General features: G+C 40.6%; 1 protein-coding gene across 8 annotated transcripts in view; it reads right to left on the minus strand.

Annotated features, from left to right (window-relative positions):
* The window catches only part of CTTNBP2 (cortactin binding protein 2), a 170082-nt gene that overhangs the window by 104448 nt on the left and 51954 nt on the right, over positions 1-13680 (minus strand). Inside the window, exon 2 of one of the 8 annotated variants that reach the window (XM_042970616.1) lies at positions 4081-4155. The exons of the other annotated variants lie outside the window; for them this stretch is intronic. The gene's annotated coding sequence lies outside the window, so the exon portion shown is untranslated. The remainder of the gene's footprint in view (positions 1-4080; positions 4156-13680) is intronic. 8 annotated transcript variants of the gene reach the window in all.

Below are 13680 nucleotides of genomic sequence, written 5' to 3' on the forward strand. Positions count from 1 at the left end.
TTGCTGCCTTGCAAGAATTCCTCATATGTGTCCCCTCCCAACTATCCCAGCCATCACTGCCTTCCTCTGGCCCCTTGTCACCTTCATACTAACACTTGCAACAATCTCCTGCTTGGTCTCCACACCTCTGTCTCTCCAATCAATCTTACTCTTTGCTCCTAAGAAGGATTACTCCAAAATGCAGGTGTAGGAACTGATCAAAATCTGTCCAGAGTTCTTATTACTTAACAATAAGGCCCAAACTTTCATGAAGGTCCTCCATGATCTGACCTCTTATTCTATCTCTACTCCTATTTTTTCAATGTTTATTTATTTTGAGAAGGAAAGAGAGAGAGAGAGAGAAAGCAAGCAGAGGAGGGACAGAGAGAGAGGGAGAGACTCCCAAACAGGCTCCGCACCACCAGTGCAGAGCCCAATGCAGGACTCAGTCCCACGAATTGCAAGTTCAGGACCTGATCCAAAACCAAGAGTCAGATGCTTAACTGACTAAGCCAACCAGGCAACCCTCTACTCTCCTTTTTTACATACCAGCACCCACCCTCCTCCTCTTTACCTCCTAAGATTTCTAATAACTGCATTTTCTTATTTTCTGTATTCTTCATATTCTGGCATCTAGGGAGAGAGATTCCTCCCAGAGTTAGCCAGTTGTTAAAGACAGCCCATGACTCTCCTGTGACTGTGACCTCTAGATGCAAACCAACCAATGCAGGGCCCATGGCCCCTCTGTCTGCCTCCTTTAGCAGACTCACACATGCAGCCACTCTCCCCTGCCCTAACCATCACCCCCCTGGCCAGGTACAGCCAGGTACTCAACAAAGAGGGGCAGTCTCTCCACCCTGCTGGAGCCTCCTGAAAGTATTCATAAGTCTGCTTACCTTGCCTTACCCATTCCTTCCCATGGAAACCACAATGAAGACTTCTTGTCCATGCTTTCCCTCACTCCTTCTGCCTCCAGACTGATCCCGGTGCTTCCCCATGTGGCCCTGTCTGGCAATGCTGGGCCTACTTCTAGGGACCAGAGTATAAAAATTTCTCCCCCTATGACAGTCATTTCCATGTTTGTGTCTTACCATATGTGATTAAAACAAATCCTGGGTTAATTTTTAAAACAAGTTTCAACTACAAAACTATTTACAAGGCCCTGACTTCGCTGTGCTGTTGCAGGTCTCTGTGCATATAGCTGGTAAGTTGTATTCTTCCTATGAGAGCCAGTTTCTAGTGTGTCTTTCTACGTGAAGCCTTTTCTGACCCCCCCCCCAGTGCCGAACCCCCCTCTTTGTGCCCCCACTGTACAATGTGTGTGGCTCCTACCCAAACATTTCTGCATCGCCACAACTGAGTTATTTGCTTCAAACTCTCCTCCTTCCCTCTCCCCTCCAAAGCCAGGAAGTCAACTACAAGGAGACTGGGCCATACTTATGCTTATCATGAGCACTGACCTTGCATACAATAAACAATCAATTCTTTATGAATTTAAATGTACATCAGTAGTGTCAGTACTGAATAGACCAGCTTTGCTGCTTTGAAATCGAGCACTCCAATTAAGAATTTCCAGCTAGAAGGAAAAAAGTTAATCAGTAATATCTTTAGACAGAATTTATTCTCATTTAAACTGTACCCTGTCCAAAAAAAAAAAAATACAAATAACATCTTAATGATGGCCCAACCAAACGGAATGACTTTGGAATTTATTTTCCTAAATATATTTGGCTAGGGGTGTGTGATATAAGCTTAGAATAAACAATACGGTACCTTTAAAAAAAAAATGAGAAGACAGTCTGATTCTGAACCAGGAAATTATGCTAATTTCCTTTTTATCTTCCTCCTTAAGATTCTTTTATAATTCACTCCAGTTAGGAAATGATACAAAGCACAGATCTAAACAAACTGATTTCTCTTCCTTATGAAAGACAATTTAAAATTGGTTGAATTGGTTGCTTAGAATTCAAGGTAAGTACCTAGTCTGAGGCAGAGTATTTATGTCAATTTATAAAAGAACTATAGTAAAATTAACATTTAAAAATGAACAAACTTTACTTTTTCAAGTGTTGATCATAAATATCTTGACATCTGGAGAAATCTCACTCAGACCGTTCGACTCTACTGCTTTCAGCAAGTGATGAGTTGCCATAACTTGTTCTATTTTATTTTGAGCACAAATACACAGAATAATTCCTTGGTCCACAGGGAAGGTGCTAGGTTGGGTTTACTTATGTCCTCAAAATAAAATAATTCTGGCCCTTCAAAAGCTACACAAGCAAAAAAGGTTGAGGCTTTGTTTATTTAGAGGTGCCTCTTGGAAATGCCTCAAGTTATGTAACAGCGTTCCAATTTTCCTACTCTCCTCAGATAATTGCCAGCATCAATAAAAGGAAAAACGGCTTACCGTCCTTACTTCTTTAGGTGGAACTGCGAACCTAAGCAGGCCAGCTGTCATGCGTGGATGGACGCTCTAACCAACAAGCCTCCCCACAGAGGGGCAGCTAAAGTGGCGTCAAAAAGTAGCTACAAGAGCCACCTTCCCTCTCAGCCCCAAGGTCAGCACAGTAAGTTATCAGTGTGTCTTGTCCACATGAAACACAGGTACACCAACTCACAAGGCTCACCTTGCTTAAGGCTAAAGGGTCTGGTCTTGCTTCTGGAAAGAAATTGGAGATTCTAGAGATGCAAAGCCACCTAATTCAGTCCCGAATGGACACTCTGGTTTCCAACTGCCTGGATTTGAATTTTCGCGGTAGAATTTCCTAGCTCGATGGCCTCTGCGAAGTTGCTAAACACCCTAAGCCTCAGTCTCTCATGTGTAAAACAGAGATTATAATACCTAGGTCATAGCCTTGTTGAAAAGCTTAAGGAGATACTTAATGTACAGTGCATAGCATGTTGACTGACACAATGACCAGTGTTCAGTTCCTACACACTCAGTAAGAGAGGATAAATTATATACCACTTATAAATTACCCAGGCTAAGTCTAGGCTGCAGCATTGGTTAAAGGAGGCTTCATTACTAAGACTGATGTTCCTACTTCTTCCTGTTACTTCAAGTTTTAAGCTCAGGTCACATCCTTGAATTAGCAAGCTAAGAACTACTGCTAAAAACTTTTTAAAGACTATTTTTTAAAGCACTCTTTAAAGATTCGCAGCAAAACTGAGAGGATGGTACAGAGATTTCCCACCCACCTCTGCCCCTACACATGCATAGCCTCTCCCATTACCAACACCTCCCCCCCACCAGAGTGGTACATCTGTTACAACTGATGAACCTACACCGACACATCATCACCCAAAGTCCATAGTTTACCTCAGAGTTCTCTTGGTCTTGTACATTCTATGGGTTTGGACAATTGTATAACATACATCCATCATTATAGGGTCATACAGAGCAGTTTTGCTGCTCCAAAAGTCCTCTGGGCTCCACCTAATCATCCCTCTTCCCCTCCTCACTCCTGCCACATCACTGGTCTTTTGACTCTGTTGCCTTTTCCATAACGTCATATACTTCGAATTGTGCAGCATGTAGCCTTTTCACATTAGCTCTGTTCACTTAGTAAGATGCATTTAAGGTTTCTCCACATCTTCTCATAGCTTGGTAGCTGATTTCTTTTTAGCACTAAATAATATGCCATTGTCTGCATGTACCACAGCCTATCCATTCACTACTGAAGGACGTCTTGGTTGTGTCCATGTTTTGGCAGTTATGAATAAAGCTCCTATAAATCCCTGTGCATGTTTTTGCGTGGACATAAGTTTTCAACCCTTTTGGCTAACTACCAAGAAATGGATTGCTGGATTGTATGGTAAGAGTATGTTTAGTTTTATAAGAAACCTCCAAACTGTCTTCCCAATTGGCTGCACCATTTTGCATTCTCACCAGCAGGGAAAGACAGCTCCCGCTGTTGCTTCACATCTTCACCAGCATTTAGTGTTCTCGTTGTTTGGACTTTGGTCATTCCGATCGCTATGTAGAGCTGAAATTTTTATCATTTCATGGGGTTTTTTTCCTTCACATATTTCTCTTTATAAAACTGAGTGATCTTTAAGAATACTGAGAGGGTTAATAAATGTAATTCTTGTAGAAGGTACCTTAATCCTCCAGTTCTACCAGCGCTGTACTTTTCAGAGAAACCAGGGCCAGTCTTTTGCCTGAGAAGAGTTAACCTGAAGAAATCAGAGTTGAGAAATGGAGAGAGTGAGACTAAGTGCTGACCGACATCATTTGAGTCCTTGAGTCTAGCTAGCCGTTCCTAAAAGCTAGACTTACTCCTGTAACTTTTCAATTACATGAGCCAATATATTCTTGGGAGCTATTTGGGTTCTGTTCCTTGCAACCCCCAAATTAGTCAGTAACAAAGCACTAAACTCCACACTTTTGTAATGACAATACCACCAATTACAACAAAATGGTCACTTTTTAACATCTGTGAGCCTAATAAACTTTAATGTCACAACCACTAACCCTCACTGACAGATCTTTCCAGATTCTTTCTGATTTCTGCTTCTCCTCTCGTGGTACACCCTGGCTACCTTCTTTGCTCTTATAGTCTTCCTGTCATTTTCCCTGACCAATCTCTCTACCAACTACCTCTATACAAAGGATGGTCTAGAGGCACCAGAAAGGTGGCCATCCACCTAAGGCTGTGGCCAACAAGGTCCCCTTTCATCTGACCTTTGCCTTCTCAGCCCCACCCTACCACTTTATACCCTAGTTGAGGCCAGCCAACCTATGAAGACGATGACAGGAACAAATCATTATTTAAAATCAGGAAATTTGGGTGTAGTTTGTGATGTGGCAATAGATAACTGGAATATTGGCCTAAGAGATACAATTTCCTGAGGGGAGATACACAGATTCAACCTAGAGGTAAGTACCACATTAACAAGTTGCTCAGTAGCAAAGTGTAATGCTTTCTACAAATCCTCCAAGCATCACAGTCCATTCTTGGTGTTAGCAACAATCATGGTGAAATGGGAAAAGACTAGACTCTGAGCCTAAAGACCAGAGTTCAGCCACTAAGACAACTGGAGAGTTAACAGTGGCTCCAGTTTCCCATTTAGTAAAACGGAGCATGTTATGAAGAATACATAGCACAAAACATGAGTATGGTGTGTAATGTTAACATTATTATTAAAGTAGCTGTATGTGATATCTGATATCTTGTTTGAGGGCATACCTTAGACCACAGGCAATCCTTTTCCTTATACACTATTCAATCATTACCGAAGGAACAGGAAGAATTTTAAAAATTCATTAACATATGTTAATTCTGCATTAATCACAGGCCCAATCTTTGAAAACTGTCCTACTTATTAAAAGGATTTATAGATCTGAATTCAATCTTTTTTTTTCCCCCTCAAAAAATGATCAGCTATTTAACATGTGATCTAGCTTGAAAAATGTACTATTTCATTCATTTCAGGGGTTCAACTATTATATATCGCCTTTGATTTTGCCCTTACAAAAATATTAATGAAAACAGTGGCATATAAGATACTGAGAGAAACCTGAATTAGGATAAAGATTTCAGGACTTACTTCTCTAGACTTGTTCTTATAAGTCTTTTTAATAATACGCATTTATGTAGCAGCTGGGAAGCACTGTATCATTTTATTCAGAATTTCTTCACTTCTTTAAAGAGTTTTCTACATTTTTGCTTAATAATGTATGTGAACATTCCAAATGGGAGCTTTAAAAAAAATCCTCCAAAATGCAATTTCCACAGGTTCATGGTCATTTCCCAGAGAAACATTAAAATTCATTTTAAGGCCTTCTCTAAACACCTACCTAAACTAAGAACCTACCTATTATTCTCTTGGTACAAAATCTCATCACGATTAGTAATTTTTTCCCACAATATGTTCCCCCAACCCCTCACCCTGTCTACATCATGAGAGCCAGGTAACCATTAGCTATTACTATTAGAATTTACATATGTAACCTCATTAAATCCTGGCAACCATATTAAGATGGTTATTTATACCCCATTTGTCAAAGTGGTAAATAGATTTAAGGAATAGGAAGACATTTCCTAAAGTCTCACAGCTAATAAAGGCAAAGTCTGGACTTAGTTCCAAAGCTCTGTATTAATATCACAGAACTGCCTTAATAGAGCATCTTGTAGGTTAGTAAAATCCTCTAATAACAGCTAAAGGGATCACAATAAATGAAATACTTCAACACACTTATAACGTGACAAATCACTATGTTTAATGTGCTAGTAGGTTATTCGTTTTAAGGGGATCCAAACACTTTAGTCTTGTTTTTATTTTTTTTAATGTTTATTCACTTTTGAGAGGGTGAGAAAGAGAGGGAGAGGGAGGGAGAGGGAGGGAGAGAAAGAGAAGGGGAGGGAGAGGAAGGGAGGAGGAAAGAGAGAGAGCGTAAGCAGGGGAGGAGCAGACAGAGAGAGGGAGACACAGAATCTGAAGTAGGCTCCAGGCTCTGAGACTGACGTGGGGCTTGAACCCACAAACCACGAGATCATGACCTGAGCTGAACTAAGATGCTTAACCAACTGAGCTACGTAGGTCCCCCCACTTTACTCTTACTAAAGTACTCTTATGAGCATTCTAGCCACACAGTTAGTGTAATAAAAATGCTACTTCTATCTCGAGAAGAACTAAGGTCAAACCTCCGACTTCAGGAGTCACATGGCAAAGCGGAGCCTGGTCCTAGTTCTACCTTCCACTCCAGTCCTGTTAGTGACTGGACCCCAGCCACACAGCCCACTCTACCATACCTCAGTTTGTCATCCACAGCACAATACCTCAGGTCCCACCGAGTAACACATCTTTACTTCTACGAAATCACCCGAAGATGGTTTTAAAAACAGCCTTTACCCATCAAATATTTTTATGATAATTAACTCCAATAAGAAATTACATTGACCAAATCATCAAATCTAATTAATCTCAACTTCTAAAGTTACAACTCAACCTATTCTCCTGATTCCGAAAGTTTCACTCTAAGTTATGTAGAGTATAAAAATTAACGCACACATTATACATGTGTATGTGTATATATGTACACACAAATATATACACATACATACAGGAACACCTGTTCATACATTTCATAAACAGGGCATATTTTAAAGGTTTTGAAGACTGAAAAGCACAATACCATAACTAAGCAACACAAGTTTATTGAACCCATAGGCTTTTGAAACATTTCTAGTTCCAGAAATAGCCTAGATGGAAAAAACTATCTTTTGTGAAGAGTAGAACCCTGGGTCACAACCAACTCCTGTGTCAACGAATCAAGGGAGAAGGGCTATTCCTGATTCCCATCAGGATCCCCCAGCATCACAGTGGGGTCAGGCACACCACAAGATCAAAAATGAATAAATAAGTCCTTTCCACCCCCCCAACAATGACCTCCTCACACATGTAAACTATTATCACACAGGTGCATAATCTATAAGCACATCCCTGGGACGGTGCAGGGTCATCTTACATGGTTATCACTTGCTTCGGTGGCAGAGTATGGTTCTAGCTCTTTGGAAAGCAGTCTGGAATTCTCCTGTGGGCAATTATTTCCATTGCCACTGGGGAAAGCTGTGTTTTCCAGCAGGAAATGTGAATTATGAGGATGAATGCTAAGTAATTGAGACTGCTCAGTGTGGGGTCCAGAGGAACAATGGGTGTAGGCAGGACACAGCTGAACATGAGCAAGCTATTTTTCAAAAGCCAATTATCTAACCAGCAGTTCTCCAACTTTTTGGTCTCAGGATTACTCTTAAAAATTATTAAAGAGCCAAATAACTTGTTTATGTGGATTATAGCTGTTGCCATTTATCTTATCAGAAATTAAAACCGAGAGGGGCGCCTGGGTGGCTCAGTCAGTTAAACATCCGACTTCAGCTCAGGTCATGATCTTGCAGTTCATGAGTTTGAGCCTTGCATCAGGTTCTATGCTGACAGCGTGGAGTTTGGAGCCTGCTTCGGATTGTCTCTCTCTCTCTCTCTCTCTCTCTCTCTCTCTCTGTTCTCCTGTCTTTCTCTCTCTCTCTCAAAAATAAAGACTAAAAAAATTTTTTTAAAATTAAAACTGAGAAAACTTAAATCTACTAACTTATTTCAAAACAGTAAATCCACTGCATGTTAACATAAACATGTCTTATGGAAAAAATCACTACAGTTTCCAAACCAAAGTGAGAAAATGGCATTATTTTATATTTCTGCAAATTGCTCTAATATCCTTCTTAATAGAAAATAGCCAGATTATCCTATCTGCTTCTTCATTTCATCTATTGCAATATCATATGTCACATCAGCTCTGGAATACTCCCATGTATACTCAGGACAGGATGAGAGTGGAAAAAGATAATAATGTCTACTGTTATTACAAAAATTGTTTTGATCTCTTGGACTTAGAAGGTCTTCAGTTTCCTTTCATCTTCACTCTTTCCTTAAGTCTTCCGGAACATTTCCGCCTTGTCCCAGTTTTGCTACAGAGAATGAAGAGCCCTCTACACTCACTTGTGCCAGAAAGTTAATGAGAGAATAGCAACCCTCAAATATCAAATGTCACAGTAGTGGTAGCCTCAGGACCCTAAAAGGATCGACATGTCTCCAAGGATAAAGTAAATCTCAAATACAAAGCTAAGGCATTTTGGTAGAACTTCTTCCCCACCAGAAATCACATGCATCTGACTTGGGCTCAGGTCATCATCTCATGGTTCATGGATTCACCCCGCAATGGGCTCTCTATCAGCACAGAGCCCACTTCGGATCCTCTGTCTGTCTCTCTCACTCTCTCTCTCAAAAAGAATTAAGCACTTAAAAAAATGCATCTGTATTTCACAGGGGACAATTTGGAGTCAATCTAAATCCATTCATTCAGTAACAGTGAACAAAACAAAATCCCTGCCCTCAGAGTTTATATCCTCGTGGGAAAACAAAAACAAACATGAAAATATGTTAAGCATATAAAAATACATAGCATATGAAATGGTAATAAATGCAATGGAACTAAAGAAAGCAAGAAAGGAGGACAGGGCTGCATGTGATATGGACAGTGGTGAGAATTTAAAATAGGACAGTCAGGGAAAGCCTCATGAAGATGACATTGCAGCAAAGACCTACAAAGGGGAGGGAGAGAGCCACAGGTCCATTCAGAAGAGCTTTCCAGGCAGGGAAAACAAATGCAAGAGCCCCAAAACTGGAACAGGCAAGGGGGCCAGCAGGGCTACAGAGTAACAAGCAGAGGGGGACTAGGAGAGAACAGTAGAGATAGGAGTCAGGGGTACCATGTAGCCCTCAGGTCACTGAAAGGCCACTGCCTCAGAGATGACATACCCTGTTGTAACAGGAGCACTCTAGCCGCTCTGGAGAATACAGACTATGGTGTGGCCACTGCAGAAGTGAGGGACCAGTTAGGAAGCTGCTGAAACAACCCAGGCAAGAGGGTTTCAGCCGATAGAATAATTATGCCCAAGGAGGTCCTAATGTCTGGAAACTGTGATTACCCTACCTGGCAAAAGGGACTTTGGAGATAGGGTTAAGTTAAGGATATTGAGATAGGAAGCTTATCCAAGATCATGTGGGTGAGCTGAATATAGTCATGTGGGTCCTTGAAAGAGAGAAGCAGAAGTGTCAGAAGCAGATGTGATTATGGAAGGAGAGGAGGGAGGAGAAACTACTTACTATGCAGTTGGCTTTGAAGACAGAGGAAGGGACCACAAGCCAAGGAACACAGGCAGCCTCTGGACGCTAGAGAGGACAAGGAACATTCTCTCCAACAAACCCTCTAGAAGGAACTGAGCCCTGACGACCCGTTTAACACTCCGACCTCCAGAAGTGTAAGCTAATAAATCTGTGTTGCTTTTAAGCCACTAAGTTTGTGATAATTTTGTTAGAGTAGTGCTATTAACTGTGTCCCCCTAAAATTCATATGTTGAAACCTAATCCCCAAGGTGATGACATCTGGAGGCAGAGCCTTTGGGACGTGACTGGGTGAAGATGGTGGAATCGTCATGAATGGGAGGGCTCCCTAGCCCCCTTCTACCATGTAGGGTCATAAACCAAGAAGTGGGCTCTCACCCAACATCTTGATCTTCGACTTCCCAGCCTTCACAAACGTGAGAAATGTTTGTTGTTAAAGTCCCCCAACCTATGGCATTTTTGTGATAGCTGCCCAAATGGACCTAGACAAACAACAGGAACCAAAACAGATTACTGTCAGTGGAGATGGACAGAAGCAGTCAGACTCCATCTTGCAGAGCCAACCAGATTTGCAGAGAGGTTGGATGTAGGTATAGGAAAAAAAGAGGAACTAAGTCTTACTCCAAGTTGTTTTGTTTTCTTCTCCTGGCAACTACAAGAATGGATTGACTTTTAGTTGGGATAGTGTTAGAAAAAAAGCTGATGAGATTAATACCAAGGGAGAAAGGAAGAACAAGGGATGGCATCAGCTAGTAGACAACTATTTCAAGGAGGTTTGCTGTAATGGGGCGGGGGGAGGTGACACAGAAGGGGGATAATTGCTGAAGGGGTCCCTGAATATTCGAGAAGGTACAGAATCAGGTGTACAGTGGGTGGCCAGGGGACCCTGAGCCCAGAAGTGTGCCCTCAGTGAGAGGAGATATGAGTATGTGGTACAGATACCAGTGAACGGAGATGACCGTGACAGAATATGGAAGTTTGGATTGCTTCTGGCTGTCAGTGAAATTGAAAGCAGCTGAGAATGAAGCAAAGGGAGGAGGTGTAGGAAGGTCTCATAAAACAGAAGAAACGTGGGGCGCCTGGGTGGCTCAGTTGGTTAAGTGGCTGACTTCGGCTCAGGTCATGATCTCGCGGTCCATGAGTTCGAGCCCCGCATCGGGCTCTGTGCTGACAGCTCAGAGCCTGGAGCCTGTTTCAAATTCTGTGTCTCCCTCTCTCTGACCCTCCCCCAGTCATGCTCTGTCTCAAGAATAAACGTTAAAAAAAAAAAATTAAAAAAAAAAAAAAAAACAGAAGAAACGTGAAACAATCTAGGGGAACAGGTGAGTCAAGTGTTAAGAAATGTGATATAACTGCCACCCAGCACAAAGGGCCCATAAGAGGATACACCTGTGAATTTAAAGTGAGACCCAGCCAGCCAGGTTGAGCTCTCCAGCCTGTAGAGCCCTACTTGTGTGGGCATGAAATAGGCAGAGAGTTGAATTTAACATGTATCCGGTTTTTGCCAAGTGAACTGGGCAAACTGAGAGACCCAGGGAATTGGGGGCGGGGGGGGGGGGGGGGGGGGGAATCTTCAAAGAAGGAACTGCAACGGTACCTCATGAGGTCTAAGATGGTGGCATTTCCAACCACTGACATTTCATGTTAAATCCATAATGTGCAGTGATTAAAAACCACAATGTTTAAGAGCATCTGGCAATATGTTTACAATGTATTATGAAAACAGGTTGCCCAAATTACTATGTAGAGCATGAACCTCTTTTGAGAGATTCCCTTTTATGCAGAGAAAAATGGTGACTTCTGAATGATGGGAATATCTTTTTGTGCCTTTTTAAGATACTCTACAAAGAACATTTATTGCTTTAATAATTAGGGGAAATTATACATGTTAAATAACATAACTGTTAAAATTCTTCGTAAATTATGTCGTTTAAAACCATTCCCACTTAAATTACAGGTTTCATGCTATATGAATAGGTCAGCCTAAAATCATTAGCAGGTGTTCTCAATATGCATTAACATGACATAGATTTTTACAAGCAAATGCATTTGAATGTGCTGTGCATCTCCTTAGAAGGCTTTCTAAGCTAAAACATTTCTAAAAGATACCCATAGGAAAAACTCTTGGTCAGACAGTATGCATCAAGGTGGTGTAACGGATGTCATCTATCCCGGTTAGTTAGGCATCCTTTTTGATTCACTGGTACCTCTGTGATTTCTGCTGTTAAGTATTTTGAAAACCGTCCCTTTACATAGCTAACAGAAAAACAGCAGATGAGAGAATATAGAAAAGTAATTAGGTTATAGTTCTTCAACCATATGAAATACAGCCAGTCAACAAGGCTACAATTTATGAACACTCAAAACACTAAAAATACTTAAAATGCTTGATTAAAAAATGGAGAATAGAAAATGGTATTGAAATAACCTAGTTACAACTCTGTTATGGTGGTAATATTATGGGTCAACTTTTAAATCAAAATTTTACAATACAGTAATACATGTATCCATTAGGAAAAAGTAGTATAATTTTCTGGTACAGGAAGGATTAGAACTCAGTTATTAGTAAGGAAAACAGCCACAGAGAAATAGTAATCCCCATGGATCTTATAAATCATGTAAAAAATTTCTAAAAAGCTGTGACTTTAAAGCATCACACAATGCTATCTGCAAAGTTAAGGCAAAGACTAATGAGACATTTGAATAGCCCATAGAGGAAAATTGTTACATTTCACAAAGTTTAAATTTTCAATTGTGATAAACAATTTTTTTTACTAATAAAACTTAAAAAGCTTCTCCATTATTATTGCTATCTGATAATGTTCACTCCTTGGTTAAATGTATCAAGATATAAAAGCTAGTTTCTTGTAGAGTGACATTTTTTTTCTTGAACAGATACCTATATAATTTAATATTGTCTCAGGATTAAGAATACTCTCATTGTAAAAGGGTAGCGTAACCTGCAATGAAGTAAAAATGGCAGTGAGTGTTTATCATAAGTTATACTTGGTTAGATACATTTTAAAAACACACTATCCACTTAGAGACACCACAGAAAGTAGCAACAAGGCCATATAAAAAATCAACATACAATTCACTGGCAGGAAGAAACAAATGAATAACAACATTTTGTATTACAGGGCTATCAAAATGCTTGTAACATTTTAAACCATTTGAAGTGCACCAGAAAAAATGTGGCATAAACTGGTTTGCAAAGCACGAGGAGTAGGACAATAAAAGGAGCTGGAAAGTACCAAGTCAAGCATGTGGAAAACTGTTAAGCTTTCAAACTGATGAACTTCCAAACTGAAGCATCTTGATTGGACGAGATATTTCGCAGAACTATTACAGGGCTATAGGAAAATGCTTAATGTCAACTAACAGTACTTAAACTGCAGAGTATATTCACAAATTCATAAAAAACGTTTGTCACAGGCAGCCATTGTACATTCTTAGAAAAAGTGTTAAAGGCCAAAATTATTTAACACCAACTCTCATTTTGTACACAAGTGTGTTTTGGTCCCATGTTCAAGTTTTTATAGCTACTGCTTGGCCTAACCATATCTGGATATAAGTGATATACTTGTTCAGTCTAAAAAAACGAGCACATAAACTAATTAAACAAGGAACACAGGAAATGATAGGAGATCACACTGGCAAATGGTTTGAAGGTCACACAGCCCATCTGTTTATTTAGAGGACCTGATGATTGCCTAGTTCACAGCAGAGCATCAGAAAGCTGTGCATTTAAAACCACGCTGTCCTGCCCACCCCTCACCACCACCCTACACACTCCGCCTTCACCCCAGCTACTCTGTTCTGCCTCCCACTTATGTCCTTGGATAATACACACCCAGCTATCACACTGTGTGTGGATATTGTTTAAAAAAAAAACAAAAACCCAACACATTCTGCAACACCTCCAATTTGAAGGAGCACAACAAAAATTTTAGACCTCGGTACCAGGAGTTTGCTTTCCCTGAGGAAGTAACTGCCATGCTGTTTCCCTTAACAACACAA

The sequence above is a fragment of the Panthera tigris genome, chromosome A2 (assembly GCF_018350195.1).
Source record: "Panthera tigris isolate Pti1 chromosome A2, P.tigris_Pti1_mat1.1, whole genome shotgun sequence".
Taxonomy (NCBI): domain Eukaryota; kingdom Metazoa; phylum Chordata; class Mammalia; order Carnivora; family Felidae; genus Panthera; species Panthera tigris.